Here is a 15,720-nt window from a genome sequence, read left to right as displayed (position 1 = left end):
CGGTCCCTAGCCTCCTATCGTGTGTGCTCTCCTGGTGTGGTTCACTCAGCAAGAAAAACGTGCAGTGCGTTTGCTACGCAAACGCCTCGACTATTGTGCTTCTTAATCGGCCCTCAACATATTCTACGGCGGTACCGTGTCCTCGCCTAGCAACAGGTATTGGCTATGTTGCGGCGGTAAATCACATGCGCATGGATTATGTTTGGAAATGAGTACTCACTTTGAGAATGGACGACTTACGCGGCGTCCATGTGATCACTTGCGGACGATGGCGGTAAAACTACACGCTGATCGCCGGCGGGTCGGCGGCTTGCCTAGATGCTGATGCTGCTACGGCTGTTCGTTGAACGGATGGGATGAATCTTACATCGCGGTTCGCCGGCGGTTGGCGGTTGGGCTAGCTGGGCTAGCTGACGATGCTGCGACTGCGGTTGTCGCCTACGGATGGCTTTGCTCCGGATCGAAACTTACGGTCTCATCTAAGGCGCGACGCGGCACGTGCGTCGATGTCCGTCGGTCGTCACCAACGGAACGGAAAACGGTTGCCTTCTCTCTTCTTCTTCTTCGGTGATGCCCTGCCTAGGGCGCGTTGATTGGCGATCGCGTCCCTCTTCCGGCGTGCCCCGGGAGAACCTCGCAATCTGATGGTGGGGTCAAGAATGGCCTCGATGGTTCGGTGTGGGTTGTCGGGCGTCGTAGCGGCGTGGTCACGGATCTAAATACACGAGACGACCGTTGCACGTTGCACGTGTCAGCACAATATTTCCACCAATAAATTGCACAATTTACCTGTCGTTATCAACCACCAGCACACACGATAACACACCGTTTAACTTTTGCACACACGACTAATAAGCTACGCTATCTGAGGGAAAGGTTTTAAAATTTAATTTCTTTGGGAAAGGCTTTATTGAAGATCCACTAATTGAAAACACTTTTACCTTACACAAACTACCACGGCGCGAGAACACTTGGGCCACTCCTGCCTCTTCCACGGATCAGTTCGAAGTGAATCTGATCACTTCAATAATCCTCAGATTAACCGCCGAATTAATTTCGTCACCGGAAATCACGAAGGTAATTTCGCGATACCGACGGCTGCTCTCATGCTTCTATCAATCATTTTCGCGCATGTTCGCGTCTCTTCACACGAACAGCCTAAATTAGCCACCTTTCTGTCCATGTGAGAGGGACTTCGGAAAAGGTCAACAAATCTTCAAAGGAATCCCAACAGGTCGATGCACGCCGAAGCTCATATGCAAATTTTGCGGGATCAAGCAATCTTGGGTGGCTTACGCAGTTTGATTCCACGGTATCTCACCACCTGGCTTAGATCTCATTAACCATTTTATTGAGGGGAATGCAGAAAATGAACACAATGAACTATACCGCGGTGAATCTCCGTTTTTCTCATTAGGCTGGTTTATCTTTTTTTAATTCTCGAAATTTGTTCAACTTTAGTCTATTTAATTTATTGTAACCGTAAATATAAACGAAAACATTTAACAAGAAACTAAGAACAATAATAACAATTAGAATATTTACAATAATTGTAACGACCCGAAGGCTCGTTACAGTATGTGCTGTCACAATTGATGCAACTGGCGGAACCCCCGTCAGGAAATACGTCTATTGTTCGATTTATTTACCACATGATGAACCATCCCCTACGGATGCTTTCAAACGAGTTGTCATATATTGCACTTCAAAAGGCCTTTCGCTAATTGTCGGCAGTGATGCTAATGCTCATCACTTCATCTGGGGTAGCTCGGATATCAATCTGAGAGCTTGATGGAATACTTAAGTAGTACCGAACTTAGTTTACTTAACATAGACAATCGCCCAACCTTTATGGTATCTAATAGAGCAGAGGTGTTAGACATAACCCTTTGCTCCAATAGAAGTCACGAGTTGACGAATTGGCATGTGTCAGATGAGGAATCTATATCTGACCATCGCTACATCTACTTTGATCATTTGAATGTTACTTCGCAGACCTTGCGTTTTAGAAATCCTCGTTCAACAAACTGGGATCTTTATACAGAGTTGCTCTCTACCAAATTTCATGGATATCTACCTTCTATAGAAACTCCTACCGACTTGGATGATGCAGTTGATACTACAACGTTGCACATCGTGGAAGCTTTCGAAGAAGCTTGCCCTTTACGTTCTGTAAAAACCTCAAAACCCCTTGGTGGAATTCCGATTTGGCTAAGCTCAGGAAGCAGTGCAGAAGGAGTTGGAACAGACGCCATTCAGCAGGGACGGATTCTTTCAAGTTGTCTCGCAAAGCTTTCAAGAAGGCTCTTCGATCTGCTGAACGGTCCGGCTGGAAAAACCTTTGTGCAAATGTTTCCAATTTGAGTGAAGCCAGTCGATTGAATAAAATTCTTGCGAGATCCAAGGATTTCCAAGTTGGCGAAATTCGCAAGCCGAATGGCGACTACACTTCTTCTGATGAAGAATCGTTAGAGCGCTTATTTGATACGCACTTCCCTGGGTGTGTCGATAAAATATGTTCGGATGTTCGTGATGTCTTTTCATGTAGCTATGGGTCTTGGGCTCAAGCACGTAGAATGATAACTACTGAATCGATTCAATGGGCACTTAACAGTTTTGCTCCCTACAAATCTACAGGGGAGGATGGGATTTATCCCGTTCTACTTCAGAGAGGTTTTGAGCATATCAAACATGTTTTGAAAAAGCTTTTAGTATGCAGTTTTGCTACTGGGTATATTCCCATATCCTGGCCTCATGTAACGGTAAAGTTTATCCCAAAAGGAGGACGTGCTTCGTATGAAGAAGCAAAGAGTTTTAGACCCATCAGTCTGACCTCATTTATTCTGAAATGCTTAGAACGTATTATCGATCATCACATTCGTGATGACTGTTTGGCAAACATGCCTCTTCATGTTAATCAACATGCTTACCAATCTGGAAAGTCCACCGTGACTCTTCTAGGTTGTGTACGATATCGAGAAAGCATTCGCTCGAAAGCAATCGTGCTTGGGTGCTTTCTTAGATATTGAAGGTGCTTTCGACAACGTGTCTTTCAATGCAATATTGGAAGCCGCACGTTGTCATGGACTACCTAATATTATTACCAAATGGAGTCACCAGATGCTTAAAAACCGACATCTCTACTCGACATTACGTCAAGCAGCGATTAGGAAATTAAGTGTCTGCGGATGCCCTCAAGGGGGAGTACTATATCCACTTTTGTGAAATCTCGTTGCAGATACGCTATTGAGGTAACTAAATAATGGTGGTTTTCCTACCTATGGATTTGCGGACGACTATCTAACATTGATAGTGGGTTTGTGCATTACTACCTTATTCGACCTGATGCAAAATGCTCTTCAGGTAGTTGAAAGTTGGTGTCGCCAATATGGCCTTTCGGTCTATCCGAATAAAACATCTATTGTTCTTTTCACGGAAAAAAGTAATCGTAATGGTATTCGTCCATTATATCTTTTTGGTTCTGGGCAGCAGGGACTATGTCCAAGGGCTTGACGATCCCTCCCCAGGCCATCTGCGAGTTGTGGCGCCTGCCTAGGATGTGGTGGGGTTTGACAGTGGGCCCTGTTAAACCTCTATAAAAAGCTGCATGTATCCGCAAGTAGGCTCCGCCAAAGCGACCGTGTGCCGCTCAAAGCGCACAAGCCCAAGTCCTGGTGTTAGGTGGGACGCTAAACAGCCCTGACACGACGGCCCTCCGACGAGACAGGAGGTTTGCGCAGGCCCAATAAGCCGCCTTTAAAAACAACTATTACGAACGACATAGAAGATAATACGACTCGATACAATCGGCAACGACCTAGGCGACGAATAAAGGATCACGATTGGAAGCTTGGAACATGGAACTGCAAGTCGCTAGGCTTCGCAGGTTGCGATAGGATAATCTACGATGAATTACATCCCCGCAACATCGACGTCGTAGCGCTGCAGGAAATCTGCTGGACAGGACAGAAAGTGTGGAAAAGCGGGCATCGAGCGGCTACCTTCTACCAAAGCTGTGGCACCACCAACGAGCTGGGAACCGGCTTCATAGTGCTGGGAAAGATGCGCCAACGCGTGATTGGGTGGCAGCCAATCAACGCAAGGATGTGCAAGCTGAGGATAAAAGGCCGTTTCTTCAACTATAGCATCATCAACGTGCACTGCCCACACGAAGGGAGACCCGACGACGAGAAAGAAGCGTTTTATACACAGCTGGAGCAGACATACAATGGATGCCCACTGCGGGACGTCAAAATCGTCATCGGCGACATGAACGCTCAGGTAGGAAATGTATAGAATGGTCATCGGACCGGATAGTCTGCATACCGTATCGAACAACAACGGCCAATGATGCATAAACTTTGCAGCCTCCCGCGGAATGGTAGTCCGAAGTACTTTCTTCCCCCGCTAGAATATCCACAAGGCCACATGGAAATCACCTAATCAAGAAACGGAAAACCAAATCGACCACGTTCTAATCGACGGTAAATTCTTCTCCGACATCACGAACGTACGCACTTACCGCAGTTCGAATATTGAATCCGACCACTACCTCGTCGCAGTATGTCTGCGCTCAAAACTCTCGACGGTGATCAACACGCGTCGGAGTCGTCCGCCGCGGCTTAACATTGGGCGGCTACAAGACGGTAGACTAGCCCAAGACTACGCGCAGCAGCTGGAAGTGGCACTCCCAACGGAAGAGCAGCTAGAAGCAGCATCTCTTGAAGATGGCTGGAGAGATATTCGATCCGCCATTGGAAGCACCGCAACCGCTGCACTAGGCACGGTGGCTCCGGATCAGAGAAACGACTGGTATGACGGCGAATGTGAGCAGTTAGTTGAGGAGAAGAATGCAGCATGGGCGAGATTGCTGCAACACCGCACGAGGGCGAACGAGGCACGATACAAACGGGCGCGGAACAGACAAAACTCGATTTTCCGGAGGACAAAGCGCCAGCAGGAAGATCGAGACCGTGAAGAGACGGAGGAACTGTACCGCGCTAATAACACACGAAAGTTCTATGAGAAGTTGAACCGTTCACGTAAGGGTCACGTGCCACAGCTCGATATGTGTAAGGACATAAACGGGAACCTTCTCACGAACGAGCGTGAGGTGATCAAAGGTGACGGCAGCGCTACGAAGTACACCTCAATGGCGATGTGGCAGACAACGGTGGCGGAATGGTAATGAACCTAGGAGCACGCGCGCAGGACATACGACTTCCGGCTCTGAATCTCCATGAAATTCAGGAGGAGATCGGCCGGCTAAAAAACAAGCCCCTGGAGTTGACCAACTACCAGGAGAGCTGTTTAAACACGGTGGTGAAGCACTGGCTAGAGCGCTGCATTGGGTGATTACCAAGGTTTGGGAGGATGAGGTTCTGCCGCAGGAGTGGATGGAAGGTGTTGTGTGTCCCATCTACAAAAAGGGCGATAAGCTGGATTGCAGCAACTACCGCGCAATCACATTGCTGAACGCCGCCTACAAGGTACTCTCCCAAATTTTATGCCGTCGACTAACACCAATTGCAAGAGAGTTCGTGGGGCAGTACCAGGCGGGATTTATGGGTGAACGCTCTACCACAGACCAGGTGTTCGCCATACGTCAGGTATTGCAGAAATGCCGCGAATACAACGTGCCCACACATCATCTATTTATCGACTTCAAAGCCGCATATGATACAATCGATCGGGACCAGCTATGGCAGCTAATGCACGAAAACGGATTTCCGGATAAACTGATACGGTTGATCAAGGCGACGATGGATCGGGTGATGTGCGTAGTTCGAGTTTCAGGGGCATTCTCGAGTCCCTTCGAAACCCGCAGAGGGTTACGGCAAGGTGATGGTCTTTCGTGTCTGCTATTCAACATCGCTTTGGAGGGAGTAATACGAAGGGCAGGGATTGACACGAGTGGTACGATTTTCACGAAGTCCGTCCAGTTATTTGGTTTCGCCGACGACATTGATGTCATGGCACGTAACTTTGAGAGGATGGAGGAAGCCTACATCAGACTGAAAAGCGAAGCTAAACGGATTGGACTAGTCATCAACACGTCGAAGACGAAGTACATGATAGGAAGAGGCTCAAGAGAGGTCAATGTGAGCCACCCACTACGAGTTTCTATCGGTGGTGACGAAATCGAGGTGGTTGAAGAATTCGTGTACTTGGGCTCACTGGTGACCGCCGATAACGATACCAGCAGAGAAATTCGGAGACGCATAGTGGCTGGAAATCGTACGTACTTTGAACTCCGCAAGACGCTCCGATCGAATAGAGTTCGCCGCCGTATCAAACTGACTATCTACAAAACGCTTATAAGACCGGTAGTTCTCTACGGACACGAGACCTGGACGATGCTCGTGGAGGACCAACGCGCACTGGGAGTTTTCGAAAGGAAAGTGTTGCGTACCATCTATGGTGGGTTGCAGATGGCGGACGGTACGTGGAGGAGGCGAATGAACCACGAGTTGCATCAGCTGTTGGGAGAACCATCCATCGTTCACACCGCGAAAATCGGAAGACTGCGGTGGGCCGGGCACGTAGCCAGAATGTCGGACAGTAATCCGGTGAAAATGGTTCTCGACAACGATCCGACGGGAACAAGAAGGCGAGGTGCACAGCGGGCAAGGTGGATCGATCAGGTGGAGGACGACTTGCTGACCCTCCGCAGACTGCGTGATTGGCGAAGTGCAGCCATGAACCGAGCTGAATGGAGAAGTCTTTTATGTGCAGCACAGGCCACTCCGGCCTTAGTCTGATGATAAATAAATAAAATCTTTTTGGTTCTGAAATCAATGTAACTGATCAGGTAAAGTATGTGGGTCTAATTTTAGATTCAAAACTTTCCTGAACTCCTAACATTGAGTTCAGAATCAGAAAGGCGTGTATGGCTTTTGGCCAATGCCGACGAATCTTTGGTAAAACTTGGGGTCTTAAACCCAAATATATCAAATGGATTTACATAACAGTTGTACGACCAATTTTGGCTTATGGATGTCTTGTGTGGTGGCAAAAGGGGGAAGTGAAGACAATTCAGTCTAAATTAGGCCATTTTCAAAGGATGTGCCTAATGGCAATATCTGGTGCATTCTCTTCAACTCCCACGGCTGCTCTCGAAGTTCTCTTCGACGTGGCCCCACTACACATACATCTCAAACAAGAAGCATTTTCTTGTACTTACCGACCATGGGTACTCTGTTTTATGGAAGAGAATCCTGTAAACCGCAGTTCTACACACACTTCGGTGTTACCGCTTACATTTTAAACACAATTCCCCTCGCGGGATGAGTGGACATCTGGTTATTTGGAGAGAAGTATGTCGGACAGCATTGTTTGTTACACGTCTATTCGCGTGAGCTGAGATTGGAACAGTCACATTCACTGGGCACACACTGCACTGTCTTTCAAGCGGAAATATTTGCCATCACGTGTGGAGTGCAATCTGCGCACTGTGGGCAAAGTAATATTACTTCTGTTCAGATAGCCAAGCAGCTATTAAAGCTCTCGCCTCGGCCAACTCAAGGTCGAAGTTAGTAATCGCATGTCGAACTCAAATTGAGGAACTGAATTCAGTAAATACTTTACACCTTATATGGGTACCTGGCCATTTCTCCATAGCTGGAAACGAATTGGCTGATGAGTTAGCTCGTAATGGAGCATCGCATGACTTTATTGGTTCTGAGCCAGCTATTCCAATATCCAAGTGTTGTGTGAAGCTTTTGATCAACTCTTGGGCTGTCACTCAGCACAAATGTCATTGGAGTAGTCTGGATTCATGTCATCAAACAAAATTGCACATCCGGGAGATATCTCCGGTAGTAGCAAGCTATTTAGCTAATCTGTCTAAACAGAATTGTAGTGTGTTAGTCAAGGCCTTGACAGGTCACTGTGGACTGAACTATCACATGGCAAATATTCTACGCGTTGAATCATATGTTTGTGATAGTTGTGAATTCAATTATTTATGGAACCTCTTATCATCTAATATGTAACTGCCCAGTCTATGCGCAATTGCGTTTCCAAATATTTGGTAAGCACTTACTTAGTGAAATTGACTTCAGAAACCTGAACCAGAGTGCAGATCAGAGTATTTTGTTGTTCATAACCCGTTGTGGTAAGAAGCTATAAGCTCTTGTACGCTTATGCGTTGTATGCCCCATCCAAGGGCCCTTCTCCAAACATTGCCTTTATTCTCCCATCCATATTCCTTTCCTTATTGTTCAGTTACTTTTACGTCAGGTGTGTGATGCAAAAGGCTGTAAGGCGATGGCACAAATCTCCCAAATTGAGGTGAACATGCCCCTGGAGCCGACGTTCTGATACCTGATAAATCCTGTAAAACTTTTTCGAAGACGCCAAGTCCGCAATTTCATTTTTTTAAAGATTTATTACGTTTTATGTCGAAAACCTCTTAAAAATATTTTTTCATTATGTCTCTTTTATTTTCATTTCTACATTTTTTTACAGAGTTATTTTTGTGTGTCTTTATAATAGAGACTTTCAGATTTACAGTTTAGAAAAAATAAAAAATACACCGTTTGGTGACTTTTGCGGCTTGAAAACTCAAAAAATCAAAAAGTTATAACAATTTTTAAGGATTTTTAGTCATATTTGATTAAACCGTTACTTGGCAAGCGGCAAATTGTGGCAGACAATCTCATACGCATCTCAGGGCTATCGGCATAATCCTAAACCGTATTCGGAACATTACTCAGATCGTTTATGGTGATAATTAACAATATAAGACATAATAGATTATTTTTAGATATAATTAGATTATTACAATATAATAGATTATTGTACCTTGAAATGATAAGCTAACAGTATTACATACAATTTCAACAGAAAGTTGTATTGGAACTGCCAAATCTATTATTTGGGTACTGGGCAGTTAAGTATAATTAACATTTAAAATTTGGAATTTCCCAGTATATATTTTTCGGTGTACATTAAGTCTTACTATGTGTTGTATAATCCTTGTTCCAAGGAAACAATTGTATGGGTGCTAATGCACGAACAATATGATCATACAATAAAGAATTTTCTTCGTACTGTAACATTTACTGTTGGTGAGGACGGGGTATTATGAGATTTTTTATCGTAATAAAAACATGCGTTCAATTGAATTTCTGATTTTATTCATTCATTTTTATTTTGAATGGAATTGTGAAATATAAAGTATTGCATTTTATGGCCGAACATTTCTTCTACTCAGTCGACTCGCGAGAGTTCTGGGTTTTAAAGGAATTTAATTTTGTCTGAAGTGGTCATATGGTATGCATTATTTGGGGCCATCCACAAAGTACGTCACGCTCCTAGGGGGAGAGGGGGAGTACCGAGGAGCGTGACAGCTCATACAAAATTTATTAAGTTTTAATACAAAAAGTGTGATTAAGGGGGGAGGGGGGGTTGAAAATCACCAATTTTTGCGTGACGTACTTTATGGATCTTCCCACATTGAAAGTTGAGAATTTGATGAGATGTACGTACCTGTTATGCTTATTAGCAAACAATAAGAAACTGCTGCTCATCTACCATTTCAGATAGAAATTGGATCTACAATTGTTCAGAAAAGTTATGCAAATTAAACTATATTATTCTATCGAATTATCTATGAACTCACTTAATCACTTGATCACTCAGGTTTATTAATAAATCCTAAAAAGCGAAAAAATCGGACTTATTAATTGAGATCGCGTGTTTGTTTTCATCAAGTCCAACATGGCTGCCGTTAGGGTGGTAAAAGTTGTGAAAATTATTTTTTTTTCGAGACGCACACATTAATAGTTAACTGGAACGAATATCGTAGTTATATCAAATGAACATATATAATAGCAATGTATACGTGGCATCGCAATGAATCTATGTTTTCAATGAATGGTACATCATTTTTAAAAGGTGCTGGTACAGGTCATTAATATTTCCGTAATAGTTCTAATTCAATTTGGTTATGTTTTTTGAAAAAGTAGCACCAGTTATACAAAGTATATAAAATTATAATGAAATGGTTTATTGTATTTTAATTGCACGTGATACCCTGAATTTAAAATTGCATGTGGTGCAAATTGAGGCAAGTTATAAAGTCAACATATAAATCGGTGATAATATGAATTGTAACAATAGACTGTGTTCTATTATGCGGGAAGTTATCGAAATAGATTCAATATCTCACTGAGCTGTCGAGTTGTAAGCGAATGTAAGGTATGTTTAATCAAAAATAAATTTCCAATATCAATACTTAAAGTAGGCCATGTTGACCTCAGGATAGGTTGTTCTTGATCGCAACTCGATGGAAATGGCTTTCATTGGCATGCCCAATATTATTAACTTTCAATTTTCGTACAAAAAGTTCAGTCACAAGGTGTTGATGGACCAATGAACCATGCGTCTCCATCCATCTACTTATATGCTTATATACGATGAACATGTTCAAAGCTTGTTGGCATAAAAAGTAGTAAGTCGTCAAAATAATAAAATTACGAACTTAGTCAAACTTTCTCTGGAAAACTTTTGCTTCAACTTTTGCGAAGACACAAACCTTGAAGGATAAATAGACTTTTTTCATCTCACTTTTAGAGGGATTGATCATTACGTTAAATACTTCTAAAGAAGCGCATTATATTACTGATGAATTGTCTGGAAGACACCATTTCGCTTGATTGAATAGTAAAGGTATTTTGACCTCTACTGTAGGGCCGTCTTCAGATCCTCGTACTTGACTCGAGTCAAGAACGAGACACACTAAAAACGGCCTTACAGTTGAAAGACGTATCTGTTATGATAACAACATGGTGAAATTGATTGGAATAGTAATAAATTCGTCTTACGACAGGCAATGCCACTCAGTTTGCTTAAGGTCACTCCTGACAGAATCCAAGTTTCAAAGTGCTCGTGTTTTCGGGGGCACACCACTCGATACGGAAGCAACGCACAACTGTCATTTTTATTTTTCACGCATGCTGCGACGCAGCAAAGCTGAATCAACAAAAATGACAGTTGTCCGCCGCCTCCGTATCGAGTGGTGTGCCCCCGAAAACGCGAGCACTTTGAAACTTGGATTCTGTCAGGAGTGACTCTAAACGCCAGTTTACGACCTTACCAAATTGATGTTCTCCGAACTGTCTAGGTTACTTCCTCCTCATAGAAGAATATATTATGCAACAGATGACGATTCTTGCGAAGTCCGTTCAGCCATTTGGTTTTGCTGACGTGAATATACCAAAGTATCGTGCGCATTTAGTTTTTTGGTTTCGCCGATAACTTTTTATTGCGTATGATTTTGAGACAACAACGGGAGCAGCGTTCAACTCGTTCGACACACTAAAAAATACAATGTGCCCTGGACAACGATGCATCTTTAAAATAAAGTAGATTATAAGAAGAGATTCGAATATCATTCATCATGCAAAGTGTAATATCTGAAAAACGCAACCAACGCAAAAGTTTTATACAAATGGTTCATAATTCATTGGCAACAGCCCTATTCCCTATTCATGTGATGTCATGATAATATTATTTGTGTAGAATATGCTACATTCGAGTGAATCACCAGCAACCTTATAGTATTACACAGCTGATAGGATGCCTATATTCACTTTCTTTTCAGCTCAATTAGGGCACTGATGTGACGAGGTGCTAAAATTGAAGGAAGTATTATGTAGTCATGTGCTTCAAACACTAATAATTCATTAACTACAAATATGGGATACGCTTGTAAGCTTGAGTTACTTAACACAAAGACCTTGTAGATACATATATCTGGACCATTTGCGGCGTTTGTGATTTGGGCGTACATGATTTTGTAAACAAATTATTCTAGCTAATTCGAAGTTTTGGTGAAAATCGTTCACGTTCTACAAAAACCATGAACGCGGGTCGTCTGATACCCGGTTTTATAAAATCAACACTGACTAGATTTACTGCTTTTAGTTTGGATCAATGTTATTCTGATGTTAATTTGATCCACGCCATGTCTATACACTGTGGAACTATAACATTGCCTACCCGCCACTATCCAATAGATACCATTCAGCATTTTTTCAACAATTATCACGCAGTCCATTTATCATCGTATAAATTTGTCAATGCAAACTATTCTTCGGTATCGCAAGGCAAATTAAAAACGTATGAATCAAGAAAGAAAAATTGTACCCACGCAAGAAACAAAGCAGCCGAAAATTGTCCCCTTGTTCCATCCCAGAAAGCCAAGATCATCGAGCAGGAACAGCTACATCTCTCCCACATGAATCATTGTGCGCGCTGTGGCCTGTCATCGGCGACGGCCTTGTTGAGAAAGCGGTTCCGAACCTTTTAAGATTGTGGGCCATCGTATGCAATGATTTATGGAACCTCTTTTGTAGGGGGCAAGAGGGGGAGATTTTGTGCAATAACGGTTGGTTAGTGTGGAATTGTTTGGTTGATGGTCAGTAGGTAAATTCGCCTAATTGAATTATCAATTGTCGGCATTGTTTTGGAGATTTATAACGAAGAGAGAGTGTTCAGGTTGTGTACCTTCAGGCCGAAAAAGCGTGATTAATCCACCTAGTGGTGTTGATGTCTTTATAATACATTCGGTATAGTATAGAAATAGTATTTTGGCCATAATTGCTGAACACGTAGTCCGACCTGGCCATTCTACATAAGCAAACAAAAAAACAAAACCAAACAATAAATATCTACATTTGAAACAGTATTGTCTGATACCACCCACGAATACCGAGATAAGATTTGAGAAAATTTAAAATTTAAATCGCTATATCACAGCAGCCTATTGACCGATTTTCAAAATTCTGTTATTGATCTTCTACCCATCTCATATAGTTTCATCCTATTAGTGTTTTGCGTTACTAGGAGTATTCAAGTTTTCCCAGGAAAGCCGCGAGTCAATAAATTTTAGCAAAGCTCCCTACCATACCATAAGGAAAATTTAATGTCACATGAACTTTTTGATCATCTCTAGATGCCTTCGGAAGGGTCTAATATATTGGAAAACAATACAAAACAGCGTTAAAAATGACTATATTTCAACCATTTGCAAGTTAATGCAAGTTATATCTAAAGGCTCTATGGACATGTGTGGGCTTGGTGGGTTGACGTCGGTTTGGTACAGAGCGTGGTTGACCTGCTAGACCAATTGTATTGTTTGTATTATGTTATCTATCTCCTCTGGAATAGTTTTGAACACCTTTATGATAAAGGCCGATTCCAGATCGTTTGAGAAATATCTGTTATGTTTTGTTTTACAATAGTAGTCCTTTTCAATTTACAACGTTCTGACTCATGAATTCCAGGGAACAACTGAGTACTTATAGAAACGAAAAACACTAGTAGGATGAAACTGTATGAGATGGGTAAAAGATTAATAAAAGAATTTTAAGAACCGTTCCACCAGATAGGGCAATAGTTCCGATAGTCGTGGGTGTTCCTATAGTTGCGGTAGTGCTGTTTTTACCCAATATATGTATTAAACGCAGCAAACCATGCATTCTATCAATTTGTTGATCTGTCATTACACGAAGTAGAAGAAAACAATTTGAGAATTGCATCAAAATCGGTAAAGTATCATTAAAATACCTTATCTTTCTCTCTGCTTTGCACCAATAGTTGCGGTAGTGTTCCTATAGTTGCGAGTCCTATAGGAAAACAATGGGATTCGCAACTATAGGAACACGAATTAAAAAATACCGCAACTATTGGAACACTGCACCAATAATTGGAGGTATCATTTTAGGTAAGAAAGATAAATTATGCAGCGATCGGATAACTCTTCGTTTAAAATATATTTGATGAGCTTCCGAATACGTACTTAAGGTAAGCGAAATAAAGTATAGGCGTGGTGTAAGCGAACGAATAGTGGTGGATCGTGCTTAGTTCCTCCACTATTGGGTCTTTTACCCTATGGCGATTTGAACTTTAAGATTTACTCAAATCTGATCTCGGTATTCGCCGTGTTAAACTATTTCTTAAAATCAAGTTTGATTTGATTGTATTTAACGAAGCAGCGTACGATTCCAAGAACAGAAATGGTACGACAGATCTGAACATGAAACGTACAAAGCTTGATGACTTGAAATCAAGAATTGGGATTCCAGTCGAAGTGTCAGCTCAGCTTCATCAATCATCCGGGACCAAAGATGGATTGAAGCATGCTAATGCCATTCCGAAAAACTGTTCAACATTGCACAATGGTCCCACAGTCAAATATAGCAAGACAAAAATATTTGCGCCTAAACTATTAGTTTTAGATATATAGTGTCTTCGGGAAAAAAATTTCATATTTTTTGACGATTTTTTTCCATGTATTGAAATTAGGGTGGTACCTATATTTCAGAAGTTCATAATATCAACTTTTTAATTTTTCGGTATAGAATTGTGCAATGTTCCACAAAGTTGTAGAGCATTTAATTTTGAGCAACTTTGCCGAAGAAACCATTTTTCTATCACTTATGGTTCACAAGTTATGAGCTTTTTCAATAAATACGTTAGGGCGGTCCCTAAAAATCGGTTTTCTTCCCATAACTTTTTATACATCCATTTCTCGCAAAAACTTAGTTCCGAGCACTTTTAGAACTTTTGAAGACGCACATTTTTGTTATAGAACCATGGATCTATCTCTTATAACAAAAAAGTTATTTGAGTTTTTCTATGAAAAACATGTTTTTTTCATATGCAAATATTTCAAAATGGAGCAAACCGATTTTCAATCTATTAGTTCTATTCGAAAGCTCGCACTTTTCTTCGTTTATGGTGGGAAAAATGAGAGAGCGTTTTTTGTTTAAAGTGTTTTATTTGATTTTGAAAAAAAAAATATGTTTTTAATCAAAAAACGTCTATAACTTGATAAATATCGAGATAGGTCCATGGGTCTTCAATAAAAAGATGTGCCTTTGAAATTTCTTAATGTGAATCAAAGAAAACCGATTTTCGTATGGAAAGAAATGTTAGATTGATCAAAGTAGGCTGGTCGACAGAGCGCAGGGTTTTTTGACTTTACATTGTTCATTTTCAAATTACGTAACGCCGAAAAAGACTATTTTCAACCCCCACCCACCCCTTTTTAACAACTTTGATCTCGTGCTTGAGGAAGATTTGCGCCTTTTCGAGGTTTTCCGTTCCGGAATTTCTTACAATGTTTAAAACCTTTTAGCCAAATTTGTTGCGTTCAAGAAATGCTCTTTTTCCTATTACTTGCCTTCCATAACATTTCGAATTTTAATGCAAAGCAATGAGATTTTCACATCTGATGGAGATTTAGTTTTAAGTAATATAGTAATATAAAGCTTTAAGGTCACTCCTGACGGAATCCAATTTTCAAAGTACTCGCGTTTTAAAGGGGACACCATTCGATACGGAAGCAACGCACAACTGTCATTTTTATTTCTTCAGCTTTGCTGCGTCGCAGCATGCGTGAAAAAATAAAAATGACAGTTGTGCGTTGCTTCCGTATCGAATGGTGTGCCCTTGAAAACGCGAGTACTTTGAAAATTGGATTCCGTCAGGAGTGACCTTAAGTAACTTATCACCGGTCATCTTCGCTTTCTCCTACTGACGATACCGAAAAAATGTAATCAACACAAGGTAGACTTTGTTCCAAGACTTTATTTCAAAAGTGACGTACTTTTAACGCCACATATCAAACAGAAAATTAGGCCACTACCAACAATATGCATGTAGCTTGATTTTTTGTTTGAAAACACATAAGACATGGCAGCTTCAACA

The 15,720-nt window shown here is 41.7% G+C and overlaps 1 long non-coding RNA gene across 1 annotated transcript; it reads right to left on the bottom strand.

The window, feature by feature from the left end:
- Window positions 1–231: 231 nt before the first annotated feature.
- Window positions 232–996, bottom strand: LOC134214610 (uncharacterized). Its single transcript, XR_009979850.1, has 3 exons — window positions 942–996; window positions 790–865; window positions 232–715 (listed from the first exon to the last, which is right to left on the bottom strand). It is a non-coding gene; the product is annotated as an uncharacterized LOC134214610 (long non-coding RNA).
- Window positions 997–15,720: the final 14,724 nt, after the last annotated feature.

The sequence above is a fragment of the Armigeres subalbatus genome, chromosome 2 (genome assembly GCF_024139115.2).
Source record: "Armigeres subalbatus isolate Guangzhou_Male chromosome 2, GZ_Asu_2, whole genome shotgun sequence".
Taxonomy (NCBI): Eukaryota; Metazoa; Arthropoda; class Insecta; order Diptera; family Culicidae; genus Armigeres; species Armigeres subalbatus.
Note: the sequence above shows the minus strand (reverse complement) of the source record. Positions and strands in the feature narration are given on the sequence as shown.